The sequence below is a fragment of the Coturnix japonica genome, chromosome 11 (assembly GCF_054131305.1).
Source record: "Coturnix japonica strain WE chromosome 11, WE-NBRP24, whole genome shotgun sequence".
NCBI classification, from domain to species: Eukaryota; Metazoa; Chordata; class Aves; order Galliformes; family Phasianidae; genus Coturnix; species Coturnix japonica.
This window is the reverse complement of record NC_140673.1, coordinates 12,802,905-12,819,051: the sequence shown is the minus strand read 5'-3', so window position 1 is coordinate 12,819,051 and position 16,147 is coordinate 12,802,905. Positions and strand designations below refer to the sequence as shown.

The 16,147-nt window shown below is 41.3% G+C and overlaps 1 long non-coding RNA gene across 5 annotated transcripts in view; it reads right to left on the bottom strand.

Annotated features, from left to right (window-relative positions):
- Window positions 1-546: 546 nt before the first annotated feature.
- LOC146759020 (uncharacterized) overlaps window positions 547-16,147 on the bottom strand; it is a 41,780-nt gene continuing 26,179 nt past the window's right edge. For all 5 annotated transcript variants that reach the window (XR_014932705.1, XR_014932709.1, XR_014932708.1 and 2 more), the window contains exons 4-5: window positions 9,433-9,635; window positions 547-2,736 (exon numbers count right to left, since the gene is read on the bottom strand). This is a non-coding gene — a long non-coding RNA (uncharacterized LOC146759020). The remainder of the gene's footprint in view (window positions 2,737-9,432; window positions 9,636-16,147) is intronic.

Below are 16,147 nucleotides of genomic sequence, written 5' to 3'. Positions count from 1 at the left end.
GCGTATTTTGGTGGCCAAAACACATAATGAAACAAGAAATATCACTCAAATTTGAATTTGAACCAGGGTCCATTTCTTGTGGAGCTCTTGGCTTCAGTCTAAATGGTGAAACTAGTTACATTGGAATGTCCCCTAGCTGTAGTGTGTGATGTGTATGGACCTACTTCCCAGAGAAGTCGTGATATTAAACTGAGGGATGATGCCTGCCCAAGATTTGTCTTGTGAGGATGTTAGAGAAGATATACCCAAAGCCCAGAGCAGGGAAGGTCTTCGAGTCCCCAAACCTTAGGATTGAAATCTTTTGTGCAGTGTCTCCAAACAGAAGTTTATTTTGGGTTCCATATAAAGCAAATGGGAAATCATCTCAGCAAACATGGGAGATTATGAGTTTGACAGAGCACAGTGTAGATCAAAATGGTTTTAATCATACCCCCGTTTTAATTATTGCTTGACACATTATTTCTATTGTCCTTCTCCAAGTCTATCTTTTGAATTAAATATTAAAGGCAAGTCACAGCTGAATATATATGCAGTCTAGAAAGAAAATGGTTTGAACTATTGGAAATGATTTATTGTCCACATTTCATTATGAATATTTATTTGCCATAGTGAAAGCAATTCAATAAAAAGAAACCACAAGGACCAGTTAACTAAATATTTGCATACTCTAACAGTTAAGAAATAGAAGGAAAAAAAACACAGTGCATTAGAACAACATTAACACCACGTTTCTCCTATTTCCAGTAGTCAGTTCCAAATATTGCATATGTGAGAGCAAAGAGCTATGACTAAGACCTGCAGGAATTCAGATCCTGAAGAGGAGATATCAGTATCTTACAAATAGGTTTTCCTAGCTTTATGTGTTTCTATTCAGAAGGAAATAGATGTGGTTTCAAGAGTATTGTTAAGGCCAGGGTGGAGTCTATCATTTTCTTTCCCCGATACTTCAAGTAGCAGGCTATGAAAGCTTGCCGCAAGCATACCAACCTAACCCCAGTTCTCACCTGCCAGAGCCAAAGACTCCTGGCTCCCTGACTTTTCACTGGAAGCAGCAGCTATGCATGCTTATCAAAAGCAGATGTGAGCATGCTGAGTATTTTGTCATGTAAGTGTGTGTATCACAAACAAGATTATCCATGAAACAGAGGTGCTGTTTTCCTGCACTGTTCAGTAGGGAAACAGAAGTTTTCATGTTATTTGCCCTCATTTCACCCATCTTGAATTATTTCCATAGACAAAGAAGCACTATGTGTTAGACTTAGAGGCAACTTTGTTCCTCAGAGCATCTTAGTGGTATTCTGATGTGCAGTCACAGATGGGCCCTTGACAGATTTTGTTCTGATTTTCATCATTCCCTTTTTCTTTTTATTTTTTTAAGCAGGATTGTCACTGCTTGAGGATTCAAATGCAAATGGAGATGTTCACAAGCACTGCTTCATAAGGAAGCTCAGCTGCTTGGTTTTTAGAATTCATGAACTGAATAGTATATCACACACAATATTTGGAAAAGGGCACACTTAATACACAGTAATTCTATAGAAGGATGGTTACAGCAGTAAAATAGACTTTGGACAAATACATAAAACCTCCATGCCTCAATTTTCATTTCAGAGCAAGAATGATGGCATTTATTTGTAGCAATAATTATCATTATTATCTACCTGAAATCTAGCTGTGAAGCTAAATCATTAATATTTTCCAATTACTTCATGATCCTCAGCTGGAATTTGTCCTAGAAGTACTAAATATTATAATTTGATCTGTAAGCCTATTTCATTTTTCTCTGGAGAAAAAAAAAAAGCACAAAACACTTAACATGTTTCTCTCTTTACATTTGTCTAAATATCACATTCTAAAATCCCAGCTGTTGAGATTTTCTAGAAGTTAAGAACATGCACATTCTACACTACTGTATTCTTTGCTTATTTCTTGTTCTTTTCTCATAGTATTTAACCCACGTCTGAGCACTGCGGTAGCTGATCTGTATTGTGCAGATACAACAGTTGAGTCACACATTTGGTACTTTATTTACTTGCCTGAATTTGGAGCTGATAATATAGCCACATCTGAGTTCCACAGGATCAGAGTTCTCTGGATACACTGTTTAAAATTAGGGAGTTTCTCTAATTTATACATAGTCAAAAGCTGATACGTATTAGAAGTCTGATCATATTCAAAAAAAAAAGAAAAGAAAAGAAAAAAACACAAACTTTTCCTTCTGGCAGTTTACCAGGTCCTCAATTTACTGGCAACAATATATCAGATATTCACAACTGAAGATTTGCAAGTCCATTTTCTCTGGTTGTTATCTGTTAGATAGCCAGATGGTGATGGCTAAAATCTACATCTCCCTACATAAAAGCCACAGGCTACAACACTGATATCTTGTGATCCCAATCAGCCTCCCAGTATATTACATCCCTACTATTTATTTAACTGCACTTTTAACAAGCTAAGCCTGCTCAAGCCACACTCGCTGTTCCATGTTGCATATGTGTTGTAGGTAACGATGGAGATGGCGGTGTTGGTGGTGTGTGGGCCGTGGCTAAGGGGAAGGAGGCAGGTGGGCAGGCATCAGAGAGCAGGGTGGAGCCAGCACTGTCAGCATCTTTGCTGGGTCAGGGTGCCAGCACATAGGCAGCTCCGTGCAGCGGCTGGGCACACGGGGATGTTGCTCCATCTGCGTGGTGGGGCCGAAGTCAGAGAGTGTGGACCACAGGCAGGTCTGAGGCTCACCTAGAAAATCACAGGAAGAGATCAAAAGCAGATTTGCTGTCATGCATCCACCAACAGCCCCCTTCCTCTATGTGTACCCTGCCCTCTGGGCGTGATGCCTCTCCCTAGGAACATCTAAGCCAGCACAAGCAGGGAATCATTCAGATAATTTTTAATAGTGTTTCAGAGGTGCAACAAATCTCAATAACTGTCACTTGGTATTTCAATGCTCCCAACAAAAATTAAAACAAATTGCTTATATTACATTAGTAGAGTGGGGCACAGTATTTCCTCCTATTAGTTTGTGCGGAAAGGAAAAATGCCAGAAATGTAAAGAGAATACTGACAGAACAAGCTGTGGCACAAAGAGAGCTATTTCCTGGCTGTACTCTTGGCTCTGCCTGTGAAGACTGAGTCCAGCAGCCCCAGCTGAAACCAGTCAGCAGGTGGCCCATGTGCATGGTTGATGTGTACTCTGGGGGCCTTCACCTGCAGGAGGGGTCCAGAGCAGCAGAGGGGCTAAGGATCAGCTGGTGTGAGCAGCACAGATGTGCTGCTGGGGACCTGATGAAGCCATGCTGTCTAAGCAGGCTGAGCAGACCCCTAACTTCACTAGGGTGGCTTGGTGTGACAAAAGTTGGTCCTGGGAACAGCACAAAAAAGCTGTAATAACAAGACAGGTTGGAGCCTCCATCAGCCAGGACCATCCCCACAGGGCATGGCTCTGTCCTGCTATGACTCTGTCCTTAGCTTGGCTCTGCCCCACTGTCCATCCTATTCCAAAAGTCCTGCACTCTGTCCCAACACATCATGGCCAGGAGGTCTGCTCCCAGAATGTCAGAGCCGCCAAGGCCCCATTGTGGGAGGGGGAAGGAGTGCAGGGGCCAGACATGCAGTCTGGGCCTCTGTAGGTACCTGCATTTCATGGCTTTCTGCCAGTAAGTGCAGCCTTCCAGAACTCTTTTTAGCTGTCTGCACTATGAGCCTGACAATATGCACACCATGCTCATGGAGTGGTACCATCCAATTCTGATCTGTAAATATCCCCTAATGTCTCATGCAAGGGGTCTGTCACTTTCCTCTCACAACTCTCTTACTTTTTTTATATCGAGTTTTAAGTAAAGAGTCATTAGGAGTGAACTGATGATAGAAGATTAATTTCCATATTTGACTCAGTGGTAAAATGTATTTTTTAAGTCATCTAAGATAAATACTTTCAAATAAGCAAATGTCATTCTCAGTTTACTGCAGACAATCCCATCATAACAAGTATCACTTCTGCATGCTAAATCTTTGTCTTCACCAATACCAAATGCACTAAGCAAAACCACTATAAAAATATAGGTTTATTTTAAGATTGCAACTGTAAAGCTGCCAGCTTTGGTATTAATGCAACAACAGATCTATGGCTACTGAATTTTACTACAAATCAGAATTCCTATAAATGAGATCCAAATTCTTATGAGATCAAATCCATGCCAACATACCATGTGAAATTTCTATTAAAAAGTTAAATTATAAACTCTCTTCAGTTTCCTTAATAAAAAATAAATAAAGTTGAAATCTAATGAGATTTTCTTGGAAGCATTTTAGAAGGTTGCAACAGCAGTAAAGCCAGCAGGCACCACACAGCAAAAAGATGTATTTACTCATTAGAAGATGAATGCCTTCTCTCTCAGAGTTTAACCATTTTACCACAAGGATTTTTATGACAGAGGGAGGGAGAGCTCCAGAATAATTCCAAGCCCCTGCTCTCCTTGTATGAGACATCATATTTGCTCCTGACCAAAGCATTCCCATCCTTTTGCAAGCTGACTTTTTTCTATTGTGAACAAAAACTCCTCTCTCCCCACCCTCCATCTGTTCAGGCTTGGGTTTGGAAGCAGCTACCTCACAAGGAGAAAGCCTGAGTCTTCTTGCCTCGGATGTGCTGTTGGAGCTCGTTAATATTCCTCTGGCAGGTATCCTGACCCCAGTGCCCTCAAACATGCTTGAAAACATAGGGTATGCCTGAGCCTTTTTCCCTGGGAGGATTAACAGGGTTGCCCTGAAGCCAGCCTGAAGGTGTTTGATAGGTAATATGGGTGGGCTGCACAGTCTGACTGCAAGCCTTGCCTCAGGCTGCCCCTGCTCAGCAGTACGTATGCAGCTGTTGGAATTAGGGGGTAGAGCGTGGCTACGTGTTTGAGATAGAGACTGAATCCTAAGAATTTCCTTCCCCCTGTGAGGCAGGCATCCCATTGGAAGGGACCCAGGCTAGAGATCCACTCTGCTTGTGCCACACCACCTCCTCTATCTCTGAGTCAGACACTCACTGCTCTTGCCACTCTTCTGGCTCTTCAGCTTATGAACTGTCTGAAGCAGAGATTGTGGCTCTATACAGTTTTGCTGTGATTGGCACAAGTAGGTCCCAGTCTCAGCTGGGTCCTCTGGGTATATCTTTGTAAGTGTAAATGGATAGATAATAGAAGATGGTTATTTTCTGTATGAACAATAGGATCCTAATGGGGGAGAAGCCTTTCCTCTGAGGTGATTTTTATCTGCGAGTGAAGGTCTCTCTTTCCTTGCTCAGCTGGAGAAGATACTGCCTTTGTAAATCAGACAGAACTTATCATATAAAGTGGAACGCATCTTTGATTATACTGAATGCTACTTGCCTATAATTTACCCTTGCTGCTGCAAAGGACGCAACATGATTAAGCTAAGAAATGATAGACTGAACATTTTGTGTTGGGATATACAAAAAGGTATTTCCTTTCTAAATAGGAAACTATCACCAACAAAACAGTGAAAATATACAAAACGTTTCTACATACAATAAGAAGTCACCCTACTGCCTTGAATTTTATTGTTGCTCTTCTTGCTCTGATTGCTGCAGCAACTTCCCCCATAGCCAACAACATTACGTATTTAAGAAAAATCCCTACAAATGGTCATGATTTTTAATGAGGTGAATATCTTTCCTCTCCTCCATAAGTGCATATGTTCCACCATGCACTCACTCTGCCAACACTTTTGTGTTTCACTGGGTGAGTCCACATTCTCTAAAGACATTACTTAAATTGTAGATCTGTGGTGTGTATTTTCCTGGAGCTGTTAAAAATATTGCTCCTTCACTTAATAACAGTGTTTAGCAGTACGGGATATCACTTGTCACTGGGTGTACACCACGTGCTCTGCACAGAGAGAGAGGGGTCATTATTCCCATTTTACAGTCAGGGAAACCAAGGCATTGCATTTGGCAGTGACTCCCCAAAGCATGCTGCAGAACATGTGACCAGAATAAAGGCCAACTTCAGATCACGTTTTATTCTTCAATGCTTGTTTTTGCTTTTTTCCATTGCTATTACCACCTGCAAAGCTATGTCATCCGAGCAGCATTACAGAGCAGTCGCAGAAGAGCCAAATGCTTTTGTGATAACAAATTCAGAAGCTGCAGCAAACAATGCAAGTAATTTTCCCAGTTTGGGGATGAGACTTTGACTTGTATGGTGCTTAGTGACTTCTATCGTGTCTGATGATTTCTGGGTCTGATGCCAAAAGTGCGTTATGTTGCTATCCAAATTAGCATATGATGCAATTTGTGCTAATATTCAGACAATAAAAGGTCTGCTTGCTGTATCCATATAGATGTGTCTTTGACAAGAAGAGCAGTCCTATAATAAGCCCAGGATTAAAAGCCCATCAATTGAATTGGTACAGCATTACTATGGCAACAATATAATACTAGTGAAATTGTGACTGTTGAACCTTGTTTATGGAGTGCTACAAAGCGAGCTTCATAAAAGGAGGAATCTTGTTGATGACTATATGTTTCAAAGCATGATAAAAACCTTATAACCGCATATACTGCAACTTATTAGCCATGTTATCACCTTCATTTGAGATAGCACACTGCTGTTTGTAAGAGCAAAAGCACTGTCAGAAAAGCAAAATTTTGCTATAAATCTGTTCTTTTCTGGGCTTCATTGTACACCACATGAAGATTAACTCACCTCCATGCCCCAGTTCAAAAGCCAATTGGCATAAGTTCATCTCTAGTCATGCAGTTGTTACTGCTTGTTTAATCTCCCAGAATCTATAAAATATACTGCTATTACTGATACAAAAAACATTTTTTACTGTAAGAAAAATGTGGCTTTGTTTGCAGCAGAACACTCTACAGAACTCTACCCCATGGGCAGAGGAGGCATGGGGTAGAAGTGGTCTCTGGGCTTCCCCTAATTTTCTGCATCTGCATTTGGCATCACTGCTGGGCAGCCTGGGGTGCCAAGACCCACAGTGACTATCCCAAAGGGCTGGCCTGCACCTCACAGTGCAGCAGGCCTTGTTAATGGCACCTGGTAGTATCATTTTCTTCTAAATATAACAATGCTAAGTATTCCAATTTTTGTCTGTGTCTCTGGGAAGTCAATAGGCTTCTGGTAAGCTACCTCACCTCCAAGCATTTGGGACTCCAACATCCAGCTTTGTACAGAAGAATCTCATTTTTAGCTAACAGATAAACTTTCCCACTCTTTTCATCTTGGAAATAAAAAGCATAGTCCAAAGTCCACTTCAGAATATGCCAGGTAAATCAAAAGGGAAGGGCAAGGGAACCAGCAGCCACTATATTGGTGAGGAAGGGGGCTGGAAACACGTGATGAAACATCTACCTTTTAGCAGGCCAAGAATACTGTGAAATATTTGCCACAGCACTACTATGCAGATATTTAGCACAGGCAAAAGGAGAGAATACTGCTTGCTTCAGTGAAGTCCGGGCCTACATGACACTGCAGTCAGCACGAATCCTCACCACATTGCATTTAATGGGCTTTAAATCAGGGCTTTAAAGGGTTGTGTTTGAAAGCCTCACTTTTCAGAGTACTTGAGAAAGGAGATGCTGCCTTACGTTTCGTTATGCCCACCGTTTGTGGGAAAGAAACGCACGGAATTTCTGAGTTGATCGAAATGTAATGTAATGTAATTTAACTTAATATATATTTTGCACTAGCTGACAGTTTTATTAAGCAGAACCAATAATCATCATTATTCAGTGTAATAACCACCTCATTAGAAATGGTCTAATTTTCCCTAATTTTAATTTACCTCTAGGACCGAGCTGTTCTAGAACTACTGAAGTGGCTACAGTTAAGTTTGGTAAGAATTAAAAGGAAACAGTCTTCAGAAAGCTACCGCTGTCTGCTGATAAAATAGTAATGTGTCAGAGTTTTGTGAAAGATAAGTACAGAAATCCAGTTTGGGAAATTATGACTCCACCTTTATTTTCTTACTGTCTTTGGAGTAATATTGCTGCACTTTTTTCTGCACCAACAATGATGATTTTTTTGACTGCCTGCAAGCCTCACATGCACTGGCCCTTAAAGAATGACCTGGCTAAGGATCATGCTAAAGAGTGCCAGTAAGAAGGAGCTGACAAGCAGTTATTTTTCTTAGAGACCCAGAGAAGGAGATGAAGACAACCAATCAAGTTTCATTACCCTCCAATGAAAATAGGATGTAAACTGTGACATTCGGGCAGATTACATATGTTAGGCAAGCAGATGTGAGCAGAAAAATGTAGATGCTAAATCTCACCTAATAGGCTTACCCTGTGGATTACTGTCGGTGACCAAGGCTATGTTAACTGTAGCTAACATACAGGATATAAGGAGAATGTATTCATAAGGCAATCTGGTGATGTTCCCAGCTGTGCTGAATCTAATGCTCTTTGATATACCTTGGAGCATCCTAAAAGCACTTTGGGTGTCATACACTTCTATAGAGTCATAAACAGCAATCCAGCATATATCTTTAGCCCAAAATTTCAAAGGAGACTCTGTTTTCTCGAAAAATGCATTTGAAAAATTTTATATTCCAACAGCACTTTCTGCGTACAAACTGCTATAGTTTGCTTAGCTCCTTGATTTGTTCATGCCAGTTCTGAAAGTACATTTGATCAAAAGGATATTGTTGCAATCACAGAGAGAAGTAACCTCATATGAAGAAGAAAGCACTTCACAGGTTATGCTATAAAGCAAACAAACTGTCTAAAGGATTTATTTATCATAAGATGTTACTCTGTGCAGTTCCAAGTCACTGAAATAACCACATTTGTTTATAACGTTCCCCAAAAAAATGCACAGAAACCCTTCTCTCCTATGGAAGCACTCTGCTCATGAAAGCTCTTTGAAATTCTGGTCCTTTGCCAGCTGTAGTGTTATTTGCTCAGCTATCAGAACACACAGTACAGCTCTGAAAAGCATTACATTATCATCCCAAGATAATTTGATAGTTTGTAAATGTATTTTCCTGCCTGTGGTTCCAGGTATTACGCTCACACTTGAAGCAATGATTTACAGTATCTTATACGGCTTATGTTCACCCATATTCGTTTCCCTTTTAACGTTTACCTGTGCTGTACAAACAGGGTCGATTTGCAGATTGCACAGGCTCAACTAGAGCCATAATGTTTGCAGGCCAGAAAGACTATGCTGCAGAATGCCAACCGCGGGCCCCAGGTTCAGGAGGAAGCTGGGCAGTGACTCATGGTGGCTTCCTGCTGCCTGCGTCAGTGTTATCACACCTGTGCATCAGCATGAGTCTGCTGGAAATGCTGAATTTTAAGTCTGACATAAAACCACGGCTCTGGTCTGATGCGGTCAGTAAATATAGCACCGTACTTTCCAGAAGTACTTACCCCACTGTTCGCTTTGTACACAAAGCACAGTAACTCACCTTCAGTTCCTCTCACAATTCTGGAGCACACAATACCACTCCTCCAAGCTGTCCTGTGCTAGATGGGTTGTTGTTCTCCTCCGATGCATCCACACTTCAGCACGATGCAAGTCCCTTGCAGAACTGGTAATGTTAGCGAGGGTGGACATGAGGCTTTCGTTTTGGAGAGGCTCAGAGGTCACCCCTTGCCCTCTCTCAGGAGCCTGTGGTGGGAACAGATTTATGTGAGGTAGCAACAGTCTGCTCCTGGCCCTGAACTGGTCAGCAGAAGCTGCGGCCATAGGCAGTGGTGCTGGCAAGAGAGGCTTATCAGGGAAAAATGTTGGGGCATGTCCAGGAGCCGCTAAGCCACTGAGCTGCCCACTTCCCTGGGCATTGCTCAGTAGCACAAGACACAGAGTATGAGCTATGCCTTCTGTTCCTACCCTTGCAACTTCTGGATGGAGGCCCCCAGTGGCATTTGGAATGGCAGGGCAGTGGCTTTGTGGCAGCCAGCAGTGAAGACAATGCAGTCAGCACTTCTGGCTGCCATCGAGCTGCTGCCAGCCATGGTGCTCCTCATTCACTGCACCTGGACCCAGAAGACACCCTTCAGCATAGCGCTGAGGCAAAATGACTGTGTGGCTGTGCTGGGCTCACTCAGGCACCTTTAGTAGTCTCCTGGGGTCTGCAGAGACTTCATGGGTATCTAACAGGCCCCAGGCAGTTTCCAAGGCAGTTTCTCCAGTGAAGGAACTCCAAGTCTACGGAATAAGGACCCCTTTCTTTGCTGCAGCCACCCCAAAATAGGAAGGCAACCGCTGCACTGAGTACACTACTCAATACTCCCTCAGGATCCAGAAATCAGAGGTCTAGATAACAACAGCAGAGGATCTGGACTGATCAACGGATGCAGAGAGAATTTATAGCTATCAATGATGAGAAATTAGGAGCCATTAGTCAGAAACTGGCTCTGGAGAACAGGGCCTCTAATGTCACTGTTGTTAAGACACCTTCAGAAGGCATGATAAATCTTGCCTTCCTCATAGATGTCTTATGAAGTAATGGGCTAAGACTCAAATAAAATAATAAGGGCAGCATCTCAATTGTCAGGAGTTATCACATTGCTGATTTCTCTTATCTGTGCATGGCATTTTGGATTCTGCTGTGATGCTTCAGCTAGTTAGTCCAAAAGTAATAGTAAATAAAAACACAGCGATGCTTCAGTGAAAGTTAGAAAGACTACTTACATTACGCTGAAAATCTTTAAGGTTTCTTATTCTGGGAGGAAAAAAATGTTATTAAACTTGTCCTCCAAGGACAGAGTGAAGCTTATCCACAGTAACACTTTTTTTTTTAAAAGCGTGAGAGTCCCAATTCACCAACCTGATGTCAGTTTATAACATTAATATAATGGATTATGACCCTTCTTGGCTTATCTGACTGATAGGTGCTCATACATTACACAAGACTTATCACCTTGGTCCTTTCATAACAATAATCACTTCAGTTTTCTGAGTTGTGTCATCAAAACACATGCTCATAAGTGCTGATCTCATCTCTTAGAGTAGAACCATGACTGCCTTTGGAGTTTCACGTCACATAAAACCTAGAGTGAAATTAAAGCCCAATTGCAGAAAGCTATCCTGAGTCTAACTTTCTTCCATAGGCTGCGTAATAGCAGCCCTTATGATTTCAAATGATTTACTGAAGCCAATCAAAATGGTGTGCCTTTCTGTGTGGAAGTTATTGAAGTTGAGAAATGTCATTACTCTTCACTAGCTGAAAAGATCTTATGAAATGCACAATGGTGTGTTACAATTACTTAGCATGACCTTCTATTTTTATTTATTTATTTATTGCTCTTTAACCTCAGAGTAGACAGAATAAAATATATTTTCTTCAGTATTTAAGGTAAAACTTTGCTATGCAATTTATATGTGTTTCGACTGTGCCCATTTCCACTAAGCATGGTGTCAGTATACTCTTTTCAGATTACAAGTTTCATGCATATCATATATAAAAAATGACAGAGGAAGGTGAGAACTTTTGGTGTTTCCAGAAATCAAACACCTAACAAATACTAACAGTGTTTGGGTGGATGAAGTGATGCTCAGAAGATGTAACCTATGCACCGATGTCTGCCAAACCCTGTTCCTCAGCTCTGTTTCTCTGTTTGCATGGGGCTGCCTGGCCTACCACCATGGCACTCCCTAATGTCCCATCTGGGCTCAGACCTTGACTGCAAGAAAGACACTTGCACTGCAGGGCCAGGACCATCACAACAACAGCTGAGTTAATCAGCACTGCTCAGACAGGCCTGGGATTGCGTTGGGTGCCACACAGCAGCAGTGGAACATTGCTGTGCCATGTAGGCAATGGCACATGGCAGGTCAGTGTGCACCCCTACACACTGTCAGCAACACTCCCCACATACTGCAAGGCATCCTCATGCATGCACAGGGAATCAGCTTGGCAATATACAACCATCAGATAACAAATATTAAGTAGAAATATTACTTAGTTAAGCAAGCCAAACCATTGCATACAGCAGTGTCCATGTGCTTCTGGAAAGCAAGATGATTGCCAGCTGAGACAGGATATTCACATTCAAGACACATGCAGATCTCATTCTCTAGCCCTTACTGTTCCTTTGCAGCAACACACACACATCCTGGCATGAGTATCGCACTGACAGGAATTTCAGGTTCAAGCAAGCACAAGCCCGCAGCTCAGCAAGGTGAGCAGGTAGATTTGCAGTGTAGCTGCACACACAGCATTGGGTACTGTTCGCTAACACAGCAGCTGAGAGATGTGCCCAGGTACTCAGTTACCACCTTCAGAATCTGCTATGAAAGTAGTGAATCAAAATGGTTCCTCAAGAACAGGCCCTGGCTGGGTTTTTCAGACTGGGTGCTGACAAACAGCCATTTCCATCTCTGCATCTGGTGATTAGTTTTATTCAGCTGAGAGACATGTAGTTGGACATTGCTCATGATTTCTGTGAAAAACATGGGCATATTTTTTTGGTCTATCAAGTGGGACATATGGGAGCTAGATTCCATCTTTCATTAGATCTTGGAAATTGTGTCCTCCTGCAGCAATTAATTAGCATGATGTTCTTGGCTGCTAATGTTTGCTTTCAGATTTTAGTGGCAATAGACTTGGCAACATACATTTTTTGAGGATGGTCTAATGGTTAGCCCAGGCCTGCACACAGCTTTCTTCAACCCATTAGCTTTTATGGAATTCCCTTAAGTGTACGAAAAGGTCCCTTAATTTCTGTCCTTGTCTTGGCTCTCCCTTTGAAATTAAATACAAATTAGTTCTTTCCTGCATCCCAAGGCAGATAAATTACAGATAGTAGTACCAGGTAGTTCTGTGCTCCCTTCTCAAGATGGAGAATCTATTCTGCAAGGCATTTATTTGATGCTTCCATAATTGAAGTATTTGCCAGTTGAACAACTTTCTGTTTGTTCACTGTAGACATTTGGAGGGTGTAAACACCTTTGTCTGTAAAAAGGGCAGCCATGGAAAAAGGCATATTTCTTTTTTTCTCTGAGTAATTGGGTCTAGGTTTGTATGAGGTACGGGTCCCTCAGGTGATACCTCCCTTGTGTGCCCATTTCCAAACTGTGCCCACCCTAAACTGCCGTGATGAATGGCAAAGCCACACACTTTTAACCTCTAAATTAAATCCACAGATGTCATCCAGAGCTATGTCAATAATATTTATAAAATTATATAATTATAACAATTCCTGATTGAAAAATAGTGTTAGTTATAGCTACAAAACATTTCATGTTTCATTTATCTAAGGGAGATGCAAACAAAACATAAAAGATATAGCCAGATGGTCCTACAGAGAATAACACATCTGCCATGGGGAGGAACACAAGCTCATCTTCGGTTCCCACCAAACACTAACACAGGGCTGAATTTTCAAGGGGAGGGGAAAAGAGAAACATAATTCAATGCACAAAAATATTAATGCCATTTTATAGCCATGCTGGTTAATACTATTGCAAATAAGTAGTTGTGTGTGTAGCAGCTCACTTAAGTGGTCATTACTGTATGCAATTTGAACTCACAAAAGGCATATTACAAAGCTTTTTGAAACAGATGTGCTCCTCCCTCCATTTAAAACAAAATTAGTCTGTGGTGTTAATTCAGGCAACCTTTGCAGTCACTAATATACAATCACACACTATTTAAACATGCCTGAAAAGGAATTAGGACAAGAAAATGAAAGTACTACTAAAGAGTAGTTGCAATGTTTGATGTTCTTTCCAGATAGCTTGTTCTCATTTAAATAAGAATGGGCTGAGAAAATGCAAAACATTACTGTAGGACTGTCTCCTTGCTTGGTGTAGCTAGGATTTATAACAAACACTCTGGGACTGAGCCTTGATTTCACACCTGCCAGACAAATGCTTTCCAACACTCTATTAATTAAAAACAATAATAATACAAGAAGCAGAGCTGAATAATTGATGACAAACTAATCCTACACAACCAGTATTTTAATGCAACGCTTTTCACGCTTGGATCTCCTGCCCTTCCTGGCCTCTCATACGAAGGGCAGGAGCACTGCCTTAATACAGTACTGATTCAGCCACATCAATTCATTACATCAGCTCAAGTGCAACAGTCCGCTCTGAGTTGGTCCTGTTCTCAGCATTCAGACTCCAGCTCTGTCACTATCAGAACTGCCTTTTACAGATCACCAAAGAGGAATTTGCCGAGCGCTTGCTGAAAGACTTATTGTACTGCTAATAAGGAAGGTTTAAATACCATTACAATTCTGACTTGTACTTTTAAATGCCATGAAATCCCGAGTTAAGGTGCCGTCTTGCTTCTCTCTAAGTACTGCCAAGGCACACTCAGATCACAGGCTGCAGCACCTACTGGATCACACAGCACTTTGGGCAGCTCCAGCTTTTTGCTCAAGTTCCATTCCCAGCAGCTTGATCACCACAAGGGCTGCAGAAGAGGGCACTGAAGAGATGTTTAAGCTCTGAATTATAATTTCTGATAAGCCTAACTCTTCAGACTATTCCTTTCAATCATTGATAGAAAACAACTTGGTGAGTACGTACATTTAAATAGGGCAGCCGCAGATCTTCAGTTCCCAAGTGGCTTGTAGGATAGAATTTTAAGATCCACCATACAAGTGTAAGTTTGTATTTGAAAATTAAAACCACAAAGGGCTATATTTAAAAAAAAACTTATGATTAAAAAATTTTGAGCATCAGTATAATATATATATCAGTATAATATATATAAATAATATATACAGGTAATATCAAGTATATTACCAACAGACAAATGCAGACCTTTCATTTTATGGGAGAGTAGCCTCCTAGTTTGGACACAACAATCTTCAAAACTGTTTGTTCTTTTCTTTGCATTTTTTAAAAACTATAATTAACCAGATATAAGAGAAATATTGCTTAGATGTAGACCATGGGACTATAATACACAATGCCATCATGAGAAAAAAGGCCCAAATATGGCATCAGAATTGCTTGCAGAACCATCCACCAGCCTAGAATGAACTGCTGTCACTATGGCTATCCATGCATTATATAAACTTCTTTTTTAGTGAGGATGGCTTAATAACTTCTATTGCAGGTGGGCATTACAGCTTTAATTGATTCTTAGCAGCACAACCTGTATCCTTCACAAAGACATGCCCATTTTGCAAGGTTATTGGCTTTCAACATACCTCATAAGACGTTATAATGAGACAGATGTTTCACACAGATTGATGTCTATTGATATTGCATTAGTTCATTGGGGTTACAAATCATATTGCATTGCACTACATTTCACATTTGCTGTATCATGACAAGAGGTTTATTATATTCACTCTGGGGCACATAAAGTGCCTGCTACCTATCTCTTGGATAAATAATTTAAGAAATTGTTGGGAAATCAGATCTAATTAGTAGGATCTGCACTCAACAAGTGCCCTTTGATTTAAATTGCATTTGTATTTCGATAGGTATTGATTTTATGAGTAGGAGAAATGAATAATACATTTTACATTTCTCCGCAGTTAGCAGCAATATTCTGACAGAAATAATAAAGGGAGGCTGCCTGTCTGGGGACTGGATGCCCTTTGCTAGAAATCTTTGGGGCAGTTAGAAGCACCCCTAAATTGCACAGAGTGGCCTGATCCCTCTTTCTTTTATCAATTTGCTGCATCATCTTGGGCACACCACTCAGCTTCTCAAAGTCTTTCCTTTCCAATTTGCAGGATGGAAATGAAATAATTTCTCATCAATCTGCAAATGGATGCGAGATACAGGAAGAAAAGGATACCTGCATCCACGCAGTTATTATTCAAACCTGGCATGCCATCACTGCAAGGATGTGCTGTGATGCAAGCAGAAGTGAGGAAGGGAGCTGGTAGGTCTCTGTGGGTACCAGAAGCACACTTCAGCACCAGGGTGACCCTGCATACCTCCACAGCAATAGGTTGGTATGAATATCATGTCACATATTTGAACCCAATCTATCCGCTTCCATTCCTGCAGCCAGCATCCAGTTCTGGTTACGTACATAATAGGAAGCTACATACTTCCCTGAGTGAATTCATAAACCATGATTATTTTGTTTTCTGTGACTGGCCACCACTCTGAGCAGGAGCAATGAACACATGCATACCCCTGCCATCTCCCAGGAAAGCAACCACCCCACCAACGGGTCCATGACCCTGCTCAAGCATGGT